At 45.5% G+C, this 20,878-nt stretch overlaps 1 protein-coding gene and 1 long non-coding RNA gene across 2 annotated transcripts in view; one reads left to right on the top strand and one right to left on the bottom strand.

The window, feature by feature from the left end:
• The window catches only part of Bmp6 (bone morphogenetic protein 6), a 154,599-nt gene that overhangs the window by 35,383 nt on the left and 98,338 nt on the right, over positions 1-20,878 (bottom strand). The gene's annotated exons all lie outside the window — the stretch shown is intronic.
• Positions 3,139-4,692, top strand: 4930579J19Rik (RIKEN cDNA 4930579J19 gene). Its single transcript, NR_131033.1, has 4 exons — positions 3,139-3,411; positions 3,578-3,703; positions 3,927-4,117; positions 4,431-4,692. It is a non-coding gene; the product is annotated as an RIKEN cDNA 4930579J19 gene (long non-coding RNA).

Raw genomic sequence — 20,878 nt, 5'->3', positions numbered from 1 at the left:
AGATGAAAATAGTTAATGTTTTTAATTAAATAGGATAATGTTCTGGTGGAAAGATCTGGAAATGACACTGACCGTTTAACAGAGACTGCAAAGAGCCCCAGATAGTTGTGAGTCACCGTGTAGTGCAGAAGTCCTACCTGATCCTCCGCAAGAGCAGCAAATGCACCGACGAGGTCCCGGTCCCTGCCCCCTTTTTTTCTCAGGGAAAAGTTTTGCCTTCAGTTAGAGTCAAATAAGGTCTGGGCAGAAAGCAGATGGTGGCATGTCCTCACCGCGGCGACAGTCTGCTAGTCAGTGCCCGAGAATGAAAAGCAAGAGTGTCGAAGGGTTCACTCAAGGACGGCCACACAGAAGATGGATCACCTTTCCCTAAAACTGATCTGCCTTCTAAACTTGATACCTTATCACTATTGGCTAAAATGAATTAAATCTGATTTCTCAAACAGATTTTCTTTAAAAAAAAAAAGTCACATGTCCTTTCTAAAGGACCTTTGGGATACTTAATTTTAATATAGCTAGATGAAAATGGGTTTTTAAAGATTCCTTAGAGAGTATCATAAGAATTCCTCAAAGAATTTCTTCCATCTCTAACTATGAATAGAAAAAAATATGTACATAAAATGAAATATATGAAAGTAAGATATTTCAGTTTCGAGAAGTCGAGGTACAGACATGATTTTTGATAAATGGGAAATGTGGTAAGCGGTCTTTACAGAGTACCATCACTACCAGCCAGTTATCCCCAGCTAAGCGTGTAACTTGCTCTTGCCTGTGGACAGTAGCACTTGTAAAACTGAAGCACTTCCTATGCTGTAGTAAACTTTGAACTTCCTCACCATGTGCCTGTAGGGGAAAGACAGCTACCTACCATGAAAGGGTCTCCTGCCCTGAAATCTGCCGTTCTGAGGAAGACCAGACACAGGCGAGTACATGGAAGAAGAGAGGGTTGGAGATGATGGGGAGGGAAAGGGAAGGAAAAGGACTGTCCAACCACTCCACACTTGTTTAAAATTCAGTTTTGAGGTTTTTTGTTTTTTGTTTTTTTTTTTTTTTAAAAGATTTATTTATTTATTCCTAGTACTTGGAAGGCAGAGGTAGGTGGATATCTCAGTTTAAGGACATTGTGGTCTACAAAGAAAGTTCCAGGATAGCCAGGGCTACACATAGAAGCTTTGTCTCAAAAATGTGTGTGTGTGTGCGTGTGTGTGTGTGTGTAGACATACATTAATTTTCTTATTTATTATTTTGGAAGTGTATTAATGTATATGCAAAATGTTCATGTAGTACCAGAGGGACCCAGAAGAGGGCATCCTATTCTCTGGAACTGAAGTTACAGGTGGCTTTGAGACACCTAATATGTGTGGCTAGGTATTGAACCTGGGTCCTCTGCAAGAGCAACAAGTGCTCTTTTAATTGCTTAGCCATCTTTCCAATTAAAGCTTTGTTTTGTTCTGTTTCATTTTGTCTTTTGAAACTAGTTCTCATGTAGCCCAAGCTGCCTTGAATTCACCATGTAGACTAGGCTAGCCTTGAATTACTAATCCTGCCTTCACCAAGACTAGGGTTATAGGCATGTAACCATGGCCATTTGAGGAAGCCATCTTGGACATCCGGTCCATTGGTACTTTGGATAAGTCTAGCCACAGCCACCAACTGGCACAAAAAAACCTTGAGGAAGAAGCATTATGATGAAGACAGTCATTACAAAGGACTGCATTGTTGGGTTTGGCCACTACAGTTTTGGAGATTTGTATGACAGTGTCAGGAAACTAACTCAAGGAAAGGAAAATAGAAAGAGGCTAAGAGAGGAAGGAGGAGGAAGGGAAATCTGATCCTACTAGGAAGTGGGTGATGTCTTTTAATCCTTAAGGCTGAGGACTGACCAACACTTTATTACAATGTGAATTACAACCCCTTGTCTTCTGGGAACGTTTTTCCCTTCTAAGACAACACTGAACATTCTTTCCGTTTATCCTCTTCAGAGGCGATTCACATTCTCTATAACCCTGAGGGCCTTTGACTATTGTCTGCATTTTTCATCCAACCTCTCCCCCTCCCCCTCCCCCTCTACACGTCTGACCATCTCCCGTGCCTTAGTGTGAGCTGCCCTGCCTTCCTCTCTTTCCCCCAGGATAGTATAGCTATCATTGCTGATGTTTGCTGGGAGATCCCTATTTCTCTGCTTCCAGTGTGCATATAGTTGTCTTTATGTAAGTGTGCGCTGATGGCTCACGGGGACATATGACAAGGATACACTTACTTAGGTTACTGCCCCCTTGTGCACCTTAAGACCACATAACAGTACCATTTGAGTGTTCAATTCCCTCCCCCGACACCCTTGGGCTCATGTCTTTTGAAGACAAGCTCTGCAGCTGACGCAATATTTTGGAAGGATGGAGAATCTTTAAGAGGTGGAGCCTCGCTGGAGGAAGTGGGCCCCTGGGGTTGGACTTTAACCTTTCATAGCTTTGTCCGACTTCCTGTTTAATTTTTGCTCCCTAACTGCGCATGTCATGTCCCCAGTTGCTTCCGGTTCCTGCCGCCATGGGCCCATCTCATATTGGGCCTTGATTTCCCTTCCATGAAGGACTGCATCCTTCCTTAATCCTTGAGCCAAAATAAACCCTTCCTTAGGTTGTGGTGTGAAATCTCTGCTTCCCTTTGTTTTTCTTCTGTGATGTTGATGGTACGCTGAGTTACAACATCAGTTGAGAGGGGATAACAATTCCTAAGATCAGGTCAGAGACCAGCCATTCAGCACAGCCATGGACATGGTGCAAATATGCACAGCAAATTGAGAATGCAGCCCTGTGAGTTCAGAACAGGCCTGGGCTGAGTCTCCTAGATATTGTTAATTAATATTTCCTGTAATTAGCGTTGTCTTTCAGAACGGTGTATCTTGCACTTATGAAATCACATTCTCCTCCTCTCTAGTACAACAGCGCTGTATTCTCCAAGGCAGTAATTCCTAGAATTTTTACTTCAAGGACCAGTTTAAGCTTTTCTTCTTAACCAGTAATAACCCTGTACGAGGTCACCTGCTTTCTGTTTGTCCTTTGTGAGGTCAGTGGAAGCAAAACAATGCACTGCGTTCTTTCAGCTGTCTCTCCATCTCTCCACTTCTATAGCAGCAGATTTGTTTTAACACGAAGTAAAACAGAAAGGGCACTACTGAAAAAAAACAGAATCCCGTCCGTCCTTTCAGGGGAAGGAAATTGGCTTGCAAACCTCACTCTTCTCTCTGTTTGCCTCAGATTCTACCTGTTTAGATTTCAGACTGGCCCTGGATCTTGGGCTACAATATAGGGTCCATCATCACCCTAAGAACAGAGATGACAGGTTTAAGGGTGATGCAGCTTGGGGAGGCCTGCACTGAAGCACGGCAAGGAAGAACGAAGCTATTCCTAGATTGTAAGCAACATCACTGTACCCCTGCCTGGTCCATCCCCACCTCTGCCCCATACCATGAGCATTATTCCTACCATGCCTCTTAGAAACAAACACTTCTACTACATATGTGTGAAATGACTGCCCTTTATAGGGATTCATTTTTCTCTTTCTTTTTCTTTTCTCTTAGAGGCTGGACAGAAACTGAGCAGGCACTCAAGAATAAAGGACAGGCATATTCACAGTGAGTGTGCAGAGGGTACCTGCAGATGCCCAGCTGCTTATCAAACTGGTGAATAGGCTGCAGGTCCCACAGGTGGGCATAGCTATTCTGAGGGTGCAATTGATTAGTCTCATCTCCCCTTCCTCATCTTTACCTCAGATGGGTCTATTAAAATACATGGCATTTCCTTACAAGAGTTGGCGAACGCTGTTGACCAGTCCGCCTCTCATCTTCACCCTTACTGTGAATGGATCTGTTAAAAACACAGACCGTTCCTCACAAGGGCTGGCATAGATGTGGAGAAATGAACTCTTAGGTGTTACAGGTTGGAAAGTAAGATGGTTCGGCTGCTGTGAAGAATGCTGTATGACAATCAACATGTTTACTGTGGACCTACCACAGGACCAGTCACTCTCTCTGTGGATGTTACAGCCATGGCATAGAAGTGCTGTTTCTAACAGCCAAAAGCCAAGAGCCAGGCAAGTGACTGCCAATGTACAAAAGATGGTAGGTAACCACAATAAAATATTCTCCAGCCTTAATGGGGGAAGGATGTTCTTGCATGCACAATAGTATAGCTGAATCAATCCTAAGGCACTATGCTAAGTGAAATAAGCCAGACACCAATGGGTACACAGGGTACCATCAATACCTTCTGTCATATCTTAGGTCAAAGTCAGAGATAGAAGGAGAATGCGGTTGCCAGGAGCTGAGGGAAGGGAAACTGGGAATTCATGGTTAGTGAATAGAGATCCAGCTTGGAAGATGAAAATGTTCTGGGGATGACTACAGAGTAACATCAATGTGCTTGATTCCATAGAGCTGCACACCCGAAAGCTTTTGAATGATGGGGCCGGAGATGGAGATGAGAGATGGCTCAGTAGTGAAAAGTGCTTCCTGCTCCTGCAGAGAACCTGAGTTTGCTTCCCGGCACCCACAAGGCAGCTCACCTTGTAATTCCAGTTCCCAGGGAACTGGTGCCGTCTCTACAGATACCAAGCCTACACAGGCTGCACATAACATACATGCAGGCAAACACTTAAACACATAAAAATAAAATAAAAAAGATACATCTTTTAAAATGATGAATTTAAGGCTATGCATATTTTTACCACAATAAAAATAACCTACTAAATATAGACACTCTATCTACTGTAGGATCATACCCAGTTAAATTAAAACCTTCTTACTCTCTCCTAGGATAACCAATCCATCAAGTTTTCTCAAATATTTTTTAAAAAAAAGACCCTTCTATATTTGGCTTAATGGAATTGGGGTCCCAGCTGAGTTCTTCCTTGTTTTATCTCGAGTCATTTTTTAAAGCTAGTTAACCAGACATAAGAAGAAGAACTCCATCAGCCAAAGTTTTTTTTTTTTTTTTAAGTAAAAATAAAATTAAAAGAAAAACCTAAGCTCAGGAGATGACAAGCAACATGAGGAGCACAGCTTTTAAAATCATGGAGAAGAGAATTCTTACCTTGACGGCCGTGTTAGAGGCTAAGTCAGGCCTATGACAGGGGACTGAGAGGCATGCCACACATCTAACATATAACCTAGGCTAGCCTCAGGCTCGATCTAGTGATCCCCCTGCCCTGCTCACTGAGCACTAGGGTCACTGTTATAGCCCACCATACCCAGCTTCACTTGGAATGTGTGCAGCTGTATGCACGAGAGGCCTGGTGATGCCCTCTCTTAGAGTACGCTCCTGGATTCTGCCGGGGTGGAGCCCTCTCTTCCTAGAACTCACCTACAGAGCTCTGGCACATCTGGGAATCTTTGAGGAAAGGTTTATGTACACATGGCCTGGTGTGTGTGTGTGTGGGGGGTGGGTGGGTGTGTGTGTGTGTCTGCAGGTGCCAGTGTGCATACACACAAAATCCAGATGACAATCGTGAGTGTCATACCTCAGGAACTGACTGACTACCTCGGGTTTTTTTTTTTTGGCTTTCTGTTGTTTGTCTCTTTGTATTTTTTTTTTTTTTTGAGTTAGGATATTTTAGTAAGACCTGGTGCTCATAGATAAGCTTACTGTCGGGGGTGGGGGGGGTAAGTTTTCATTTTAGGTGATTACTTGACTTGGGGCTCAAGGCTACAAAGTTAGTAGAGGGGTCCCTTCAGCAAGCATTGACCCAATAGTGACATCTTACTGTTAAAGTGATGTTGACAGCACACTAGCCATAGCTATACCTATTTCAATGTCACAGTACCTATATCATTTGCTTAGAGGTGTGTGTATGCAATTCTACAACAGTGACCATATGCAACATGTCTATCACCAACAAACAGGTACAGACAGACATCTCTGCTGCCACAAAAGAACTTCCTTGGACTAGCCTTCTGTTCTAATGCATTGTTAAGACTAGTTTAGTATATATGCATATGAGAGAGAGAGAGAGAGAGAGAGGGAGAGAGAGGAGAGGAGAGAGCGCAAGCACATGGCTTTGAACAAACATGTAGTACATACATATACTGTCACTAATAGTGAAGGCACTCCAAGTCTTTTGCTATCACCACCATTATTGTTACAGTTGTTTTGAGATAGGATATAATGTAGCCCAGGTTGGCCTCAAAGATATAAAATCCCAGAGGATTACCTTGGTCTTTCTGTCTTTACCTCCTAAATGTGCCCTGTTGTACCCAGTTTGTGCACTGCTAGGATCGGAACACAGAGCCTCATGCATGCCAGGCAAGCACTCTACTGAGTGAGCTATGCATACGTCATCAAGTCTCTTATCACTAAAAGAAGTCAATTTACTACCACTCTAAGTAAATAAATTTTATATATGAATAGATAAATTATTCTAAGTAAATAAATAAGTTTTTTTAAATCCCTGAGTAAATTTTACAACTCTCAAATTTTTCTATTTTCACACCCCAAAATAGGTATTAATATCATTTTAGGTTGGGAACAGGCTTCGTAGCTTCAACTCTTTGCGTTTCAGTAGCAAAATAAGCAGATCTCAGCTCCCACCATGGGACACATTTGGCATTTAACAAATGTATATCAGGAAATCTCAGGGTACCATTAATATCAAATAACTATACTTTTTGCCACTTACAAGGACTGGATAAAGCAACCAGGCCATATGTAGGAAAACTCAATGTGTGCAGAATGCATTTTTTTTTCACAAGTGATTTTAAAAAAAATCACATTTGGTCAAAACAGCTAGAACAGCCTAAGAAGAAAAGCAGACACTCTCCCACACCTTCCCCCTCCACAGCAGAGCGATACTGGACAGCATGTCTCCAGGGAGGCAGGGAGGAGGCTGAGCCTGAACTCAGGGCATCACACAAGCAATCCCTCTTCTCCGACCTGGTTTGTTTAGAGACTCCTCCCAACTTTGATTTTCACTACGCTTGTTTCCACTGTGCTTTTCCCATCACTCCTCTGGACTACAGAGTGACTTACACATCTGCAGGTCCTTGTTTTCCACCACTTCTAGAACATTCTATTATCTTAGCATGCTTCTCCTTCTCGTTACTGCCTCCTTTAAGATTGATAGCTGGATGGATGGATGATGGAGGCTTTAGCATGCCTCATCTCTTGGCTGCTCTATGTCCTTTCTGTTTTCCATCGTTCTTTGTTTTTGTTTTTAATCTTCTTGTAGGTGGAGTTGATATTTTCTTTAAGTATACTTACCAATTCATCGATACTCCTTTGTGTTGTTTAATAGAAGATATTCCTTTTCATTAGTGCTGGATCTGCCCAGTTCTCTTTAATTATCAGTTCTTACCATGTAGGTCTCAAAGTTTCTGTCTATCCTAGGGACTAGTCTCCAAATTCCCCAGGACAGTTCAATGGATGCCCCTCTCCTATTCTTCAGATGATCTCCACTTTTAGTAGGGTGCCTCCTTGTATGTTTGGAGGTTTGGGATTTTCAGTATTTTCTTTCTTTTTTTTTTAAGATTTATTTATATAAATACACTATTGTAGCTGTCTTCATACCCACCAGAAGAGGACATCAGATCCCATTATAGATGGATGTGAGCCACCATGTAGTTGCTAGGAATTGAACTCAGGACCTCTGGAAGACTCAGTGCTCTTATTAACTGCTGAGCCATCTCTCCAGCCCAAGTTTTCAGTATTTTCTTGGTTAAAGATTCACTGTGAATGTTTAAATTGATGTTTCTGTTGTTCCTCACAGAATGCAGTTTTGCTTTTGGAAGGACTTTATTTCCCAGGAGTCCCAGCTTGCTCTGTGATCCTCAGCAACAGCTCTACTTTTGAGCTGTTGTGACTCTGTTTTGAGCCCATGCTGGTCTCAGCTCTGTAGTAGTGCCTGACTTTGCTCTGTAGAAATCTGGCCTGTATGTGCACTTGTTCATGGGAACCAAGCCTGACGCTCAGACCCACTCAGGAGCATCCTTGAGCCCCTGACCCTCATGTCCACCCAGGAGCATCCCTGAGCCCCTGACCTTCATGCCCACTCAGGAACTTCCCTGAGACCCTGATGCTCATGTCCACTCAGGAGCATCCCTGAGCCCCTGAGCCCCTGAGCCCCTGACCCTCATGTCTCAAATCTGGTTTGCTTTTCTTTATCTCAGTCTGATAGTATTTCAGCAGGGAACCCAGAGATTATCTAGTCTGAATCTTCCATATTTTAAAAGTCTTACCTTTCCAATCTCTCTTTTAAAAAGGAAATTACTTGGAAATGTTTGGAAAACAACATTTGCAACACATCCCCCTCAAATCTCAAGGATGTTGTTGTAAAAACAGCTCCATGTGTGAAGATTTAAAAAGCAGTATCACACATGTGATTATCTTGTCTGTCCTTCGAATGGTCCCTGAAGTTAGAGCTAGCCCTGCCATCACCATGAAATCCAAAGGAATTGAAGGCCAAAGGCCTCTAACAGTTCCGACTTCAACCATTCTCTTTATGGTCATCCCTGCCAGTGTCCCCTCCAATCCGCTGTTCTTCCTGAAAGAGTGTGGTTAACTCCCAGGTATGTTGATGCCTCCAGACTCTCCAGCACTAGCCTACCTCCTGGAGACTCCTTCATCTCCAGTTAGAGCTAGAGGTTGCCAAACAAGCCCTAGCACAGTACATTTTTAAAAGAACTTTTTAATGTGTATATCTTTTTAAATTTTAAACCATAGGTAGGATGGCTTTTAGACCGTAGAAGTTTATTCCCCACAGTTACAGAGAGAGGCCAGAAGGGTAGGATCAAACCACCGTACCCAGGGTTCGCTGCAGGCCCAGTTCCCAGGAGCCTTCTTGCTATGTTCTCATGAGGTTCTCAACAAGGTGGCTCTCTGGGGGCTCCTTTTCTTCCTCTGTGGTTCTGAGGGACCAAAACTGCAGCTACAGGGATGCTGGCCATGTACTTTGCTAAACTATACTATCAGCCTCATGCAACCCTTTCCTTTAAAAAAAAATAATTCACTGAAAGCCATGTGCCTGTGTGTGCTGGGAGGATGGCGTTTGCATCTGTGCGAGTCCAGAAATGGTTGTTAGATCCCCTGGAAAAGGAGTTATGTGTAGGTCCTGGTAATCAAACCCAGGTCTTGTGGAAGAGCAGCCATCAGTCTTAACTGCTGAGCCACCTCTCCCGCCCCGTGGAACCCCATATACAAATATGAATACTAATTTCAACTCATGAAGACTCTGGCCTGATAACCCAAAGCCCCAACCTCTCATGCTATCACGTTATTAGTTCTACACACAAGAATCTAGCCGGGAGAGGGGACACCAATGTTTAGTCTGTTCGGGTAGTGCAGCACTTTTCTGAATCTTCATTTGAGGGGCTGGAAAGATGGTTTTGAGGTTAAAACTTGTGCTACTTCTGCAGAGAGCCCAAGATTCAGATCCCAGCACCCATGTCAGGTAGCTCACAACTAGCAGTATCTCCAGTTCAGGGGACCTGGTGCCCTCTTATGGCCTCCTTGGTCACTAATTAGGACCAAATATGCACATAATCAGATATGATAACAATAAATCTTTAAAGCTTCCTCTGAGACTTAATCCCAGGAAGCTTTCTGCTACAGCTGGATCTTAAGGGCACCCCAAAAGTCCCTGGGCTAAAGACTAGGCCCATAGCATAGTGTTACCAGAAGAAATGTTAAAAGATGGACCGATAGAGGGTCATATGATGTCACTGGATAGCTGGTCTCGAAGAGAATAGACTCTGTATTAGCTATTTTCTTTCCCCATCACTGTGACAAAAGGAGGAGAGATATTTATTGGGGCTCACCATCTCAGAGGCATCTGTCCACCATGGCAGGGTGGAGGTGACCCATCTAACAGTTCACAGCATGGTGGCCAGAGAGCAGAGAAAAGAGACACCAGAAGGGCCCAGGACAAGACTCTCCCAGTGTCAGCACCCAGTAACCTACTTCCTCCAGCAAGATCCTGCTTTCTAACGTTTGCAGAACCTCCCAGAACAGAACCACCAGCAGGGACCAAGCATCCAAACCACTGGGCTCTGGGGAAGATTTCACACTCAGGACCTTCCAGGAGTCCATGTTCTTCTTTCACACTCACAAGGTGAGCAACTGTATTCTGCTGTGTGTTTCGCCCATGAGAAGCTGCCTTAGCACGGGCGTAAAAGCAACAGAGTCAGCTGATCATAGGCAGAAGCCTTCAAAACCATAGCCACAGGAACCTCTCCCCTGCAGCTGTACTGCCTTTGCTGTGTGCCTTCCTTCACCTTACCAACCCCCAGTGGTTTTGGTGCCCTCTACTCTTAAGTTCCCATAATGTCCCATGGGAATCGGCAGAATCAGGTCCCAACATTGTATGAACGGCTATCACCTGCTACACGGTGAGCTCACAGGGCAGGCTCCCAGAGTGGTCACCTCCAAGCCTTCAAGAGATGGTTTCAGGCTGGGAGCCCAGGAGTGACAAATGCACTAACTATGACTGGGCACTCTGTCCTGAGCCTCTGGGAGCATGCTCAGGGGACATGTGGAGTGAGAATTGAAAGGCAGGCTTCTGACCTCTGCCCTAGTGACCTTTCCCCCTTGAGATTCAGGAGAAATTCGAGAAGAAAGTCACCTGGCTGGAAGAGCCACACCGCATGGTCTGTCCACGGTCGCTGGTTTTAAAGCAGCAACTCCTATAATGCCAAAATAACGAACGCTCCTTCTGCTTCAGGATTCAAACTCCAAGCTTGCTAAGTTTTATAAAGCAAAAGAAGGAAATGAATCCAATAAAGCTATTAAGTTATAGTCAAGCTGTAGCACGGGTCACCATGCATAAGGAGGAGGAATGAATTTCTGTGTCACACCCTTCATTCACAGAAATAGACCTGACTTACTCCTACTTCTTTCTCTTCCGTTATTGTTATTTAAATCATTGTGAAATTTACATCTCGTAAAACCAGCCATTTTGCAGTAAACAATTCAGTGGCATTTGTCGTACTGATAACTTACACCTCAACCTTTAGTTGATTCCAGAAAATTCCATCCTCCAAAAGTAAACTTGATTAAATGGTACCTCCAATTCATTGCCTATCTCAGTGTAAGGTCTGCTGCTCAGTGCACACAGTAGGTTCACAGTGAGCATCTGTCATGTTGGACAGAAATGAGGTTAATCTGGAGGAGTCACAGGAGAGAGTCTGAGAGGGAGAACTGGATTGATGTCTCAGACTGATAGTCAAAAAAAAAAAAACCCCGAACAGGATACCACTGATCAACACCAACACCGTGGGAAGAGCAGCGAGGAGGCTGAAGACCAAGCAAAGACAAGAGAGGGCACTTCTTGCCAGAACAAACCCTGGCCAAGTGCAAAATCCAGGAACCCTCATCAAATGACTTCTGTGTGCTCTTTTGAACATCAGTAAGTAGCCTAGTGTGCAGAAGATATGGGTAGGCAGATGGTGTGAGAATCACAGCACTCCTTTCTAGCTGGGTCCAAATGGTTTAACCATTCTCAGTCTCTCGAGGTGGCCATAAAAAAACTAGACAGGGTTTTGTTATTTTATCATGTATTGGACTATGGCTTCAAAATTCCTTTTTAGTGGATTTGCCTCTGTTTACTCTTTGGTGAGGAAGCCTCTTGAGATGAGGTGGGAAAAGTGACAAGACATTTTGTTGCAAAACATAGTCAACAGACCTGCTCCTGGGACCACTAGAAAACACAACCGTTTCTTTCATTGTGAGCCTTGTTTAGCAGACTCTCTACCACCAGGGACTGTGTTAACATCTGCTTATCTGACCAATACCTTTTTACTGCTTCCAGGAAAAAGTCTAGGAGAGGCAAAAATAAAAGCCTTCAAACTGGAAAATCATCTCCTAAGTAATTGAAGTTCAACTATGCTGGATTGGGGCAACTGCTGCTAAAACTGGGTGGCAAAAAACAAAAAAACAAAAAAACAAAAAAACAAAAAAACCCACAACAACAACAAAAAAGCCCTAAAACATTAAATCCTTGCTTTTGCCACAGTGGACTTAACCATAACAATGGAGCTATTTGCTTCAATGAAACATTAAAGTTTTGAAAGTAAAAAAAAATAAATAAATAAAAATAAAAAAATAACCAACAGGCTAGTCCCCTGCTTCAGTTCCCAAGGTCACCAAGGCTCATATTCCTATCAAATTACACCACATCTGATAACCTATTATACTCCGTGGCACAGCACTCAGTGTGCCAAGCACAGCGATGTGGGTAGAGTCCTTTCTCATGGTCCTTTCCAACTTCTCCCGAGGGTGGTTGGCACAGGGCAGCCTAGCACATATACCTAGCCAGAGCCACCTGTACACAGCCCTCCTCAAGCTTCGTCCCTGTAACAGGCCAGTGGCGAGGGAAAAAAGAAAACGCAGGTGTCTCAGAGGCGAGGCGGGTAAGGATGTGGAGTTCTGTTTTGTCCCATCTGGTTCAAGTGCCCTCCTAGATGCTCCTAGCAGGCTGTGCTGGGTAGCTGTCTGCATCCACAGTGTGGCGTCCTTTCATTCTCAGGTTCACAACTCGAGGCATCAACACACAACCCATTAAGACCCTCGTCACCTGGTGCCATCACCTGGTGGCCTTTAGTTTGACTAGATCTTCCAGTGTGTGCCTGCCCTTGCTGGCTCGTGTCCCTCCGCAGCCTGTAGCAGGTAGCAGTGTGCATTTGTCCAGTGAGGGGACGACACCCCCAAAGGCAGCAGGACTGCATTTCTCAAGCACAGGCTGGCCTGACAACAGCAAGCTCACACACGGGAATATTTTCCAGCCAAACTAAAAGCCAAGGCATCATGAGATGATGGTGAAGGTCTTCACAGGGTTGTGTGTTGATGCCTGGGTGGGGGTGTGTGGGTGTGGGCTCTAAACCCAAGAATGAAAAGACACCACCATGGAATGAAAAGACACCACCATGGCGGTGCAAAGAGCTTCCTAGTCCAGCTATGCGATCTGCATACAAACAGACCAGGGCCTCTCCTTTCCTTTAATAGACAAAACTTGGATCCCAGGCCCCTGCAAAAACATTAACAAAATGTTTCTCCCAACATGGCTCCAAGAGAATGGCTTGCCTTTTCTGTACTTCCCCCCCCCCCCCCCCAAGTCCCCAAGACTCAGTTGAGCTGCTTCTGTGCAGCCCTGTTGGATTCTCAATGTACTTGAAAAGGTAACATTCTCTGCTTGGCCAAACTCATACAAACTCACTGGGGCCAAGTGTGAGACTATCTGACTGGAAACAGACAAGACAGAGAACACCCCAGAACGCTGGAGGAGAGAAAAATCCACAGCCTGTCGCTTCCACTTTGCTGTCTCAAGAGAAACGTAACCTCTCAGCTAACCAGGTAGTCCTGACCAGAGCAATGCTATTGTAAAGCTGTCCTATTCCTGAGGCCCCCAGAGATGCCAGCCTACCAAGGCATTTGGGAATCCTTTCCCTCCTACAGGGCGACCACGATCAGTAACATAGAGCCAGGAAGAAAAATTAATCTGGGAACCTTTCAAGTGTGACAGATTAGTGGCAGGCTCTTATTTATAGTTTTTCATTTGGTTTTGATTTACTAATTAACGTGGGGTAAGGAAAATACGCTCTGGGTTGAGTTGAAGCCTGTTCTCTCACAGTGTCTCATCTCAGCTTCCCGGGGCCGTTGGTGAAATGTGACTTTTGGATCTGCTGCTCCTCAATAATGCCCATGTCTAACATGACTTTGCCATGTCACTTCAGGATTGAGCTTAGGAAAAAACCAGGCTGGAGAAGTGCATTCTTATCCAAGCCTATATCTGAGGGGAGGGGAGCAGAGCAGAACAATGGGAACAACAAAGTGGCCAGCCAAAGGTTTCTCAGTTTCTCCCTCTCTGCTCTAATTCAAAACATTATACTTTATTATTGCGGCCCACACCAGACGGCGCATTCTTCGCTCTGGTGATTCACTTCGGGTTTTTTTTTTTTTTTTTTTTCCCCTCCTGACCACACAATGGACAGAGGATCCCCGTGTGAAGTGACCGATTTGCCTCCGGACCCGGTCCAAGCTAAACTGTTCACTTGACATTCTGTTTTCCCAGAAGCACAGCAGGTCCTCGCCCATAGGAGAGGGTCCACAGGGTGGGTGGCTCCCCACCTCCCCCTGGCTAAGTCACAAGGTCTCAGATCACAGGAGGATGAGATCAGCAAGCAGGCATTTCCGCAGGTTTGCAGGAGTGAGCGGAGCAGAACAGTAAAGATAGGCCGAGGGCAGCAAGCATCTCGGACTTGACTTTTGACCTGGGGGTTTCTTGAGAGCAACATTCCAGCCTCACCAGAGCTCTGAGATAATAAAGAGCCAACGTCCACAGAGCGGAAAGGGGACAGGCAGGGCTGGGGGGGATTGGGTAACTCAGTGGCAGAGCACTTGCTGCGGGGAACATGTGGAAGACCTGAGATCTCTCCCCAACACTGAATATAAAAGGGTGAGAGGTGATGTAGGAGGAAGGAGGCGGGGTTGTTGAGGATATCAATGAGCATGCGCCAAGCATGCGCCTGGGAAGAATGTACTGTACCAACAAAAGGCATCAGCCACGCAGTAAAGGCATACAATCACACAGATTAGAGCCCACTCCTCATCAGCGTACGATCACCCTAACTTCATATTTACAAATGAGGTGTGTTGGTACTGCATCTTGGCTGGTACCTCAAGGAAAGGGTTGCCTCAGCATGGGCCCACAGAGGGACCCCCTCCCCCCACACCAGACTGCGCCCTCAACCAAACATCTCCCTGGATCCTCTCTTATCTTTTTACAAAACACAACAATGTACACTTGGTACAATGGGGTGTCACATCTTGATGCCCACACGGCTGGCACTTTGCCTTGACTTGTCTCTTTCTGTCTGGTATCAGCAAGAAGCAAGGTAAAAGGTGGGCGGGAATAAGTCACCAGCAATTATGCAAACCGTCGTCAACCAACTATATTTCCCACCAATTCTTTTACCAAAGCAACGAAACAGCAACCAGCAACTAATGGTCTCTCTTCTCGGAAGCTGACAAGAAGAACCCAGGACGGAATAAACGGCAAAGGACAGTTTGCCATTGGGGAACTCAAATCTAGGTTGGCAAAAGGTGTTGGGAGAGCCTCTCCAGGTAGACATGGCTCCCCGTGGTACCATGGGGAACCCAAGAAAACAGCTGGGAATAATCTGCCCAAGATGGAGAACACAAGAAAGCAAGCATGGCGCCTATTCTGGAAAGGATTTGACTGGGATGGAAGGACCTGACTGACGGAGTAAGGAGGGACAGGCTGGCTTTTGAGAGCTCCCTTTTGAACCAAAGAGGAACCCACCCGCCCAGGCTTGGCCACAGAGAGGGAGTGTTGTATGGGACGGCAACACTATGGTCCACCAACCCCAGACGTTGCTGACTGTGTAGTCTCAAGACCTACATCACCTGCCTTCCCCCGCCTTGCTATGCTGGAGACCTCGTATGATTAGGCAGGGCTAAGCCAGAAAGTACAGAGCAAGCAAAACGAGATTTCGGAACGCCTGTGTGACTTTCTTGTCTGTGTTGTCACTTTACCATTGGTTTTTATGGCCTCAAACAAAATGCCAATGGAAACAAAACTTAAAGCTGGGGTCTATTTTCTTGGACAGGCTGACATTTAATCTCAAAGAGCCTCAGCTATGTGGCTACATGAAGCTCTATGCCCTTCAAACAACACGATGGAAAACCCCTTTGTCTTCAATTCACTGCATTCAGGCAAAGGGAAACTTGGGGGGCAAAAATGGATTGAGCCTTGTCTTTGTCAGGACGCAAAAGTCCGGGTGCCCCAATGGTGATGACTAGAGACCCCCAGGGAGGCGTCACCCACCTCCACAGATGGTGAAGCAATCTCAAAGTCTTAGTGAAGGGCCTTCCTCCTTCATCTTCTCCCTCCCAGCTTCCTTGGGAAGCCTCCCTGAAAGTGCACTGTGACTCAACGTGGGAAAGAACTGCCCTCAGCCTGCTCCAGGACACACTGCCTCTCCACATTTGACCAGAACTCATCAAAGCAACAAACATTTTCAGAGCACTTAATACCTACCAGACGTGCTAACAAACAACCTTCGCAATCTCGAATCACACTCCACGTAGCTCATGTCTGCCCAAGAAATAAACTCAAAAGGCCATTACTGGGCTTCTAAGGACACCAAGCACAGGCTGAATCCTGCCCTGCCATTCAGTCGAGCCTGCAGACAAGGCTTCCCAAAAATTCTTTCCCCAGTGTCCTTGAAATGAAGTCCAAGGTCCTACACCAACCCACCCTTCCCACTATTAGTCAGAAAAAAAGGATGATGCAAGTCTGTCAAAAGGAAATATTAGAGAGGAAGAGAGAGAGCTTTCTAGAAACTTCTCCATGGCCACAGGGAGAGATACTCTGCCATTCACTACCTAGGAGATGTGTCCTGGGAGGACTCCTGGGAGATTTGGGTGTGTCAACAGGTCCAGATCTCCCTGTAGCCAACCACAACGGTATCAAGATTGTCATCACAACTTGTCTGTGTAGTGCATGTTCATACCCAAATATAGCATTATTTGAGGAACACGGTTGCTAGGTAACAATTTGTTGAACCTTTTTTTTTTTTAAATGTCGGTTGCCAAAAAGAGACCCCTGCCTCTAACAGCCAAGGTTTAAGTGAGGATAAGGCACACAGAAGCATGGGGGGGGCGCTATATGAAGCACAATCCTGCATAAATGAGTAACTCCTGTCTTCCCTACCCATCTTGGAGCCCAGCAGAGGTGATACTTAATCAGCATCATCTCCTACAGGTGAGCCCCACAGACATTCAGGAAAATGCCAGGCAAGACTCATCACTGGGCAGGGGGTAAGGGGGATACTCTGCGGGTAAGAGGGCTTGCTGCTCTTGTGGAGGAGTAAAGTTCGATTCCCAGCAACCACAATGGACCACTCACAAAGGCATGTAGCTCTAGCTCCAGGGGATAAACACCCTCCCCTGGCCTTCAAGGGCACCCACATACATGTGCCCATGTATATACACAGAGACAAACATACATACACATTAAAAATAAAGTAGATCTGAACTTTAATTTTCTTAAGAGACTCATCACAGCAATAGATGCAGTCCCTAAATTTAGAACACTTCTGTGGAAGAAGAAAGCCAGTGGTCTGGGAGGATCTAAAAGGGAACTAGAGGCACAAGAGAATGTTGAACAGGATGGCCACACTGGGTCATTTCAGACTTAGAAACCTTAAAATGGACCACTGCTAGAAAGGAGAGGCGGGGGCAGCCTCGGAGTTGCTGGAACAAACAAACCCAGCACAGCCTGGCTACACTGTGGTCAGTGGAATGAATGAAGTGCCCGAGGGACTCGTTGCTATGGCTTAAGATTCCGTCAGCTCAACAAGGCCACAACGGAGCCTGGCACCAGGACTTCTGAGAGTCACACCACACCCTGGGTCACTTTGCCTCACTTAGCACTGCTGTCCCCAGCAGAGTGGGAACAGATGTGTGGGGTTGGGCTGGGGGGATCTATGAGGTTGGAGACAATACCACAGAGGGATGAATAATTGCAAGGAATTGGGGGAATCCCAACATGGAGTGGACTTCAGGTAGCAGGAAAGTGTCTCCATACAAGCTCTCAGAATGGAAATAAAGCCCACAGAAACAGATCAAGCAAGTCCACCACAGGCTGGGATCTGGGGCAAGAGGTTGCACTGGGAACTAGGCTCATGCATAGGATGGGAATAGGGATCAGTTTCCAAAACCTGACCCAAGCCACAAAGCAATGTACACAGAGAGAAAGGAAGAGAAAGCGCCACGCGTTTCCAGAACTTGGGATGATATGTGGCCAGTCCCCCGTCTCCAAACAGTAGTTTATGCTGAATGCCAGTACCAGTAGCATCCCTCCTATAACAGTCTGAGCCCTTATCATATATACTTTTCCAGTGTGATCTGTGTCAGATACAAATCACTTCAGAACACTAAACATGAAGGGCCTGAGTGGTATGTGTACTGCGACCTAACGATAACGGCACACGGTATCCGTCTCACTGTGCTGACTGTATGATTAGGGTTATGGACTCAAAAGGAGGGGAGGAACTTACTCAAGGCCACATGGCTGATGAAGGCTTAGGGCCTTACCCCTAAACCCAGGTAGGAATTCCTATGTTCCAGAACCCACGGGCAGCCACCAGTACATACCTCTTATACCAGTATGAGTTCAGAAGACATAGTCAGTTCACAACTCGGCAATCTCCTGTCAGTGCAAGGCCCTGAGAGGGAAGTTTCGACTCATCTACCCAGATCAGAAAGCATCCCTCCAGTGGGAACAGGGAAATCAGAACACACAGCCCCACACTCTCACAGTTTGGGGCTCAAACTGCTACAGCACTGCAAGGCATGAACCCCACTCTGATTAGGAAGTAACATTTAAGTCAGACGTGGGCTCCGTGCTTGTAATCACAGCAGCAAGGAGTCCAATTTTTCCAAAGTCAAGGCCAGCCTGGGCTATCGAGCAATCTCTTGTCTCCAATAAAACAGAACATAACAAAAAGGAATCTGAGATTTCCCTGGAAGAAAGTAACAGGTGGGAGAAACAACCTGGAGCCAGCTAGATTCTCTTTTGTCTAACGAACATCTTCTGTGGGGAGAAATCAAAGATGAAGAAGAAGCCAATTCCAGGGCTAAGGGCATGGCCTTCAGTCTTCTCCCTAGGATGCCTTTGCCTGTTGTCTGCGGCATGAACAGACTGGCTCAACCTGCTATCCCTTGGGTTTATGTACAGAGGGTCTCAGAGTTCCCAGACCCCAAAGAAACTAGAGAGCTAGAATAGTTACCAACTGGAAGAGCTTTCTGCAGGAGACAAAAAGAGCTTGTGGCCATGAGCAAGATGAAAAAAGCCCTTTCCTTAAGAGCTGTGATGTGTGCAACCAAAACTGTGGTCCTGTTACTCGCACTGGCTTCCCAACCCACCAAAACCTCACAGGGACTGTTCTACTGTCTTCAGATGAGAGCTTCCTTCTAATATTAGGACACACCCAAGGCCATTGGAGACAACAGGAAAGTGTGTCCAACATCCTTGGTGTTCTAGAACATTCCTTCAGACACCAAAATGTATGCACACCCAAGTCTCTTATACAAAATGGTACCAGGGCTAGGAAGATAGCCCAGTGGTTGGATACTTGTTTTCATGACACTCTGGTTCAATTCCCAGGACCACAATAAATTAATGAATATGTCTCAACTCTTCTATAGGTTAATTTTCACGTTGAATTTGCAATACAAGAACTATGCAAATGTCTACACACGTGTTCAGTAGAGAACCAGTTTTTGTTTTCTTTTTTTTTTTCTTAGTACTTTTTTTCATTCATTCATTTAGGAGACAAGGTCTCATGGAGCCCAGGCTGTTCTCGAACTCACTTTGTAGCCAAGGGCAGTCTTGAACACCTGATCCTCCTACCTCTGCCTCCTGAGTGTTGGGATGATGGATATATAGAATACCCACTTCTTTCCCTATTTGATTGACTCCTTCAGCTCAAGCTTCTCAGACACTGGGGTTTACTGTATCTATAGAACGACATGTAGTTCTATAATACCATTTGTGTGCACACACATGTCTGAAAGTCTACACACTAAGGAATATACAACACAGTTCCATTTATTCGGAGTGATAATTACTGTGGATGAGTCCTTTTGTCTTCTGTTGTTGTGTTTTAGAAATGATGCCCAACAAATGGATTCTGCTAGTAATAAAATACATGTGCTATTTGAAAACAGAAAAATTAGACAAGCATCATTTAAATGGACTATCGATGGCCCTGATCTCACTGCCTCGTCCTTCACTTCCTTAATTGGTTGAGCGTTCTCAGATGACCAGGGACAGAGTTGTAATGCCTCTGCAGCAGATGGGAACATTACTTACTGTACAGAAACTGATACAAACAAAACAAAACAAATCAAAACAAACAAACCCAAAAACCTCAGGCTTGTGTTTCTGGTTGAAAACTCAGAGGATCCCCTCAACTGCAGCTGGAAGATGGAAAGCAGCATTTGGGATGAGAGCGCTTTTTTCATTGACTTGTGAGGCTTTGGGAGTATTTTGGGATGGGGCAGGGGAGGCTAAAGACAAAAGCAAAGTGCCTCAGAACAGTCTTGGTTCACCAGGACCTTTCAGATAGGCCCTAGGGCTTCCCCTCTGACCCCACCCCGTGTGTGTGTGTGTGTGTGTGTGTGTGTGTGTGTGTATGTCTGTGTGTCTGTGTCTCTCTTTGTATGCCTCTCTGTCTCTGTATGTCTGTGTGTCTGTGTCTATCTCTGTATGTGCCTCTCTCTGTCTCTCTCTGTGCCTCTCTCTGTCTCTCTACCTTGCTCTCTCACTCTGTGCGTGTGTGTGTATACACTTGTGTCTCTCTCTGTATGTCTTTCTCTCTGTGTCTCTCTCTGTATCTCTCTCAGTTTCTCTCTCCCTCCTTCCCTCTCTCCCTCCCCCTCCCCCCTCTGCTGCTTTCAGTTTGCCAAATTCAAATGTAAACAACTGTTTTCTGGATCCTATAGTCCAGACTTCGATTAGCACACTCACAGTCCCTAGGACCTCAGGACATAAACTCACTTGGCTGAACTCCAGCCAGCTCCTCTGTAGGGAATGGGACAGTGACACTGGCACTGTGCACTCCAGCTTTGACTTCATCAGGATCCTTCCCTCCAGATGCCTCTCAGAATGGCTTGAAATCTGCTACAGGCAACCAGTCATCCTTCTGGGTCCAGGAGTGAGGGCTTCCAGGACACAACACAGGCCCACTAATGCAAAAGCTGGATAAATCCAGGCAGCCTAGGATGGGCTGGTCACCCCACGGCCATAGAAAGTGTACTGTGATGAAACCTTAGACCCTGAAGAGCCCTGGGATAGAGGTGACACAGGTGTA

The sequence above is a fragment of the Mus musculus genome, chromosome 13, assembly GCF_000001635.26.
Source record: "Mus musculus strain C57BL/6J chromosome 13, GRCm38.p6 C57BL/6J".
Lineage (NCBI taxonomy): Eukaryota > Metazoa > Chordata > Mammalia > Rodentia > Muridae > Mus > Mus musculus.
Note: the sequence above shows the minus strand (reverse complement) of the source record. Positions and strands in the feature narration are given on the sequence as shown.